Below are 6000 nucleotides of genomic sequence, written 5' to 3' on the forward strand. Positions count from 1 at the left end.
TTTGAGGTATTTTATTATATGTCGTGGATGATTACAATGAGGATGACAACCATTATCTATATAAAGTTACAATGAACTAAATATGGAAAAACAACTATTGATGGCTGTCAAATGGAAGAATGGAAACTCGATATTTGCTCTTCTAAATTAAAGGGATATGATGTCATTGACCATCAATCTTGCTGATCCCATAAAATATTTTCTCAATCTTCTCTTTAACAATGGTTTCCAGTTTAAGTTAACTCGTTAGTAACGGTTTGACCATTATGAACCAAAATATAACCAATCAAGTCACTCGTGGTTTAGGCTTTATGGTCTATTTACATGAAAAAAAAGGCATAAAATATGATCAAAATAAAGATATAAATATGTTTGAACATTTTAAACTTAAAATACCAACTTCATGTCTTGCTATGCAAATCCTAATCATTTGTATAGTCAACTTCAAATAGACTAACAAAATTTTAAAAAGTTGTATAACCCAAACTCCTATCGTGTTGTTCGGCTTTCTTTTGCCAGTTCTGGTATAAACGGTAAACCAAATCATTAAGTATGGTCTGAAAATTCTCAAATCAACCGACTAGGGATGAGCTTCTTACCATACCGATTGGCACTAATCCCCAAATTTTCCAATCCTGGTATTTTCATAAAACTTGATATTGATACCAGCTCATACCATTTGCTTATCCTCCATATTCGACCAAGAAAGCATATGTACTGATGATCTGTTAAACATTTAATTCCTAACCATTATGAAGACTTAACTCTCTTGATTTATTATGTTCCGCATCCTTATCCTTTCTTTTCACAATCCATTTTCTCCCAATCATATATTAATCAATCACATCAAAATAGCGTATCCATTCAAATTATCATACCTAATTTGTTAGTTGTTATCTCTTCGTTACACAATATCAGATGCACTTTAACGACTCAATTTTTTTTTGTTATAAAGAGCATTTGTGGCCGTTTAGTAGTATAAATGAAAAAAAAATATTTGTATATATAATGAGATTAATGTTTAGCAAATGCGTAAATAATAATTACCAAACATTGGTCCACGTGGTATTTACTACTTTCTTAAAAGTTTCAATTCTATATAATACAATTTGTAGTAAATAAAACCATCATACTGTGTATTTATGCAATTGATTTTTCACAAAAATATGATCAGTAATATATGGAATCAGTTCGTTTGTGGTTTTTTATATAACAATGTACAAGATTATTTATTTCAAATATTTTTAAAATAATATAATGAATGTAAAAACATATAAATTAATAGGTATAAAAAGCAAAGAACTGGTACCAACTTTCAAAGGTTGGTTTGCTTCGGTGGTCGAAGAAAGTGAAAAAGACTACATATAATAAGCATATAAGATTTATGGTTACCAATTTACCCTCAAATTTTGATGAATCTACAACCGAGTACATGACGTGTTGGTTGAACCAATAATTTTCTTGGCCTAAAGTAGCAAGTCATACATAATCTAAGTAATATCTTAATACGCTTTCGTCTTAGATTCTCCCACAACGGCTTTACAAAGACTTTTCCAGAAATTCCACGTCATATATATATCTGTCCAGCGATACACCACCTTAAAAATTGTATAATAGCATACATAGCTCAAGTCATGTCATGCGGGTTCTATAGCAACATCACAACCCGTATTACAAGAAAAAGGAAAAGGCCATACGACTCATATGCCCTTACTGGTGGTCACATCACTATTATTTTTATTGGTTAAAGTCTAACGAGTCGCATGATTTGAATCTCGTATGACCCGTATAACATTTTTTCACTCACCCATATGACTATTAAAACAAACTTGTGTTACCACACTTCACAGTTCACCCTATCGTAAAACCTATATGGCCATAATTAATGGCCCGTATGGCATTCACTGATTTATGGATAACACAATAGGTGGGGGGAGGGGCAACCACTTAAAATACTTCTACCATCAATGATGAATTTTGGACGAAAATACGATTAGAGACATACTTAGTGTGCATATAATTTGGATAAATAGGGGGCGGTTGGGGATCTCATGACCCTTAGTAACCTTCGCCCTTGTCTACGACCCATTTACACATCCAATTTAACCATTTCAACCCAAAAGTACTCAAAAATTGTAGAGGTGGTATGTTAGCCCCAACTCACTTGCTTGCCCTTTTTGGTATCTTCTTTATCCATAATTTTTTTTATTTTATTTTTTAAATAAAATTAGAACTCTTCATATATTAGGGGGGTGTTTGGGATTTCTTATTTTCATAAACTTATAACTTAATTATAATTTTTTTGAAAAGTTAATAAGGTGTATAATGTGTTTGGCAAACCATAAGGCCTTTTAGATTTTAACTTATTGTGAAGGCAAAATAAATGGGTTTTGAAAAGTTAGGAATCTCTAACTTATTAACTTAATAGATTTGAATTACCTATTACACCCTTTAACCCTCAAAACTCATTCCACTCCTTTTAATAAAGAGTGTCTATTTTGGTCATTTTGGTTTTCCCCACCACATAAGCAAATCCAAACATTTTTTTGAAAACTTCTTTTAAAAAATTCTTAAGTTTATAAGTCCTTTTAACAAAAAGTCATTTTCACTTAAATAGGCAATCCCAAACACACCCTAAATAAAAATGATCCAATATAATATAGAGGTGAGTAAGTGGGCAACAACCGTCATAAATCAAGTTACCATATGAGCTCCACTACCTTGTCTTTGCTTGCTTTCAATACACAATGAACCAGGGCCCGTGGCAGGGCTACTCTCATAGTAATAACTAATAAGCATGGCGAGTTGGGTGGCCCGGTCGCCCACCCTTCGTATAAGAACACTCTTATCGTATAAGGACACCCTTACAAAAAAAAATATGTCACATGTTTTATATAGTTCTTCAAAATCTTATGATTAACAATTTCATTTAACAAACTTAGAGGTCAGGGGCGGATACAGTGCTCAGCTAGGGGGAGCGTCTGCACCCACTCAAGTCCATAGTATCCTTTATAAATTTGTAATATATTAGGTCTAAAGACCCAAGTGACCCATCCAAAAAAAATTTAGTGACCCATTCATAGTTTTTTTTGTAACATCACGTAAATTTCGGGCAAAAAATGTTAAGTTCTAAAAGTCAAAGGACCAAATTTGTCAAAATCCAAACCCAGGGACTAAATTGTAAATTCTGAAATTTATGACCCATCGCGCTACGCGATGGATCAGAGGAGCACCCCATCGCGTACCGTGATGGGGTATCTGGCACGGCACACGTGTCACACTGTGGCAACGCCTGCCGCCACGTGGCAACACGTCCGCCACGTGGCTCGGCGCCTGCCATGTGTTGCCACGTGGCAGGTCTAGGCACTGACTCAGCAAGCCTACATCGCGGTACGCGATGGGCTTGCCAAGTGACCCATCGCGTACCGCGATGGGGTCCAAAGTCAGCCCTATAAATAGCAGCTACGGGTTCAAGCCAAACACACCTCATTTCACACACTTACTCTCTCACTACTCTCTCTCTCTCTCTAGACCTCGAATTACGTGCCATCGATCCACCTCGATTTACGTGTCACACCCCCATTCTAGGCCTAGGGGTATGATCCATAGTTGGTACAATGTTTGTAAATAAATTAGAGTTACACGTTTTCGCGGAAGACTTTATGAAAAACAAAGGATCGATAATATAAAATATTTACATTACAAAAGACGAAATAAAAGTCTCGTTTAGTATTTACTTGTTTATAGTTTACAAAACCACCATTTTTTAATTACACAAAATTATCCGAGCCATCGGATTCTTGAGCTTCTTCGTCTTGCAAGCTCTAACCTTGGTTACCTGCAAAATGTTATTAAAATACGTCAGCAACGAATGTTGGTGAATATCTTGACGCTAAAATATTTTCTTTACTTAATTACCCCTCGAGACCACGTAAGTCTCAGCCCGTCTTGGCTTAGGAATAATCAAGTTAAAACAATCATCATAAACTTGAGTCTCTGCAGTAGGTCACCTCAGCGAAACACCGCAACGTTTATGACATAACTTAGGTACCATAAATATACACTTGGCCATTCCCCACTCGGACGTAACTTAGGTCCGGCCCATCGTGGCTGGAGGTCGTGACCAAGCGTGGTGCGATGTGCCCACCGCATTCCACATATGTAAGGATCCAGACAAACGTATACCATAGCCTGAGGGCTGGCTTATACTCTTATTTATAATGTTTTTAGAGACACGTAGCCTCATGTAAAGTTTTACACATAACACGTTTGTTTGTTTGAAAACAAGTTTGTAAAAGTGGGGCGTATTCACCATTTCAATAGGATCGGCTTCCAACACCGTCCGTAGATCTCTTCTTGCTATCTCGCACCTATAGTACGAGTATAACATTCATTAGTCGGATACACGATCCGGCTTTAAGACCTCTAGTCTTAATTATCTCGATGAACCTTTAGTTCATTATCTCATTTTACTTTAAAACCCTTAGTTTTAATAGTAATTTATAAACCTTTAGTTTATTCATAAAAACCCGACGTTTCTTCTTCTTTAAGAAACGTATTCTTTTCTTTAGTATACTTAAATAATATATTTTATAACAAAGAATATTTATACACATATATATATATTATTTCTCTTTCTTTATTTTCTTTGTTATTCATTTCTTTGTTTATCGAGAATAACATCGACTTGGGTATTAAGCCGCTGTAATATTTTATTATTATTTTGGTCGGGCATTATGCCTACCTTGCTCGACTTAGAAATACCCTAGACACTTGGGCAGCACTTCGACGCCGCTTGCTTTTCAACACTCATTTCAATCAACACTTTCGTTTCGTTTCGGGATGTCGGACAGCGCCTTCTCTTTACTCGGGACGTCGTCGGAAAGTGGCACGTTTATTGAGGTGTAGGGCACGGAAAACGAGGTAACGGGGGGTACCGATTTCGAGATAGATCGAGGGCACGCTTTACGAGGTTTAGAGAGAGAGTAGTGAGAGAGTAATGTGTGTGTTTTTGGGATGAGATGGAATGAATCCGCAACCCTCCTATTTATAGCCATTTTTGGACCCGATCGTGATACGCGATGGGTCACTTGGCAGGCTTATCGCGTACCGCGATATAGGCCTGCTGAGTCAGGGTGTAGACCTGCCACGTGGCAACACGTGGCAGGCGCCGAGACACGTGGCGGACATGTTGCCACGTGGCGGCAGGTGTTGAAAAAGTGTGCTACGTGGCACACGTGTCATTATCTGTCAAACACCCTATCGCGGTACGCGATGGGGGGTATATCTTGACCTGTCGCGTAGCACGATAGGTCAAGAAAACAGATTTTTCACTTTTAGTCCCTGGAGTTTGGAAAATGGCAGAATTGGTCCCTATACTTTGAAAACTTGACATTTTTGGCCCGAAATTTTCGTGATGTTACATTAGGTGCTTTGTTACCTCGTTTTCTGTGCCCTACACCTCGATAAACATGCCACTTTCTGACGACGTTCCGAGTAAAGAGGAGGTGTTGCCCGACGTCCCGATAGCTATCTTGAACTACGTGCTGGTGTCTCGATAAGCGTGTCAAAGGATTAATCAAGCGTTTGTGGATAAGAGAGATAGAGTCGAAGTGCTGCTCGAGTTAGAAGGGTATTTCTAACCCAAGCAAAGTAGGCATAATGCCCGACCAAAATAATAATAAAATATTATAAAGGCTTAATACTCAAGTCGAAGTTATTCTCGATAAACAAAGAAATGAAAATAAAAAAAATAAAGAAAGAGAAATAAAATAAATATATATATATGAGTATATATATATATAAATATTCTTTGTTATAAAATATATTATTTAAGTGTAATGAGTATAATTAAATAATAAAGAAAGAAATACGTTTCTTAATGAAGAAGAAACGTTGGGTTTTTATAAATAAACTAAAGGTTTTTAAGTAAAAAGAAATATTGAACTAAAGGTTCATCGAGATAAATAAGACTAAAGGTCTTAAGCCGGATCGTGTATC

This window comes from Bidens hawaiensis, unplaced genomic scaffold (genome assembly GCF_021521415.1).
Source record: "Bidens hawaiensis isolate Kalapana, Puna unplaced genomic scaffold, B.hawaiensis_p1.1 tig00014775_1, whole genome shotgun sequence".
Lineage (NCBI taxonomy): Eukaryota > Viridiplantae > Streptophyta > Magnoliopsida > Asterales > Asteraceae > Bidens > Bidens hawaiensis.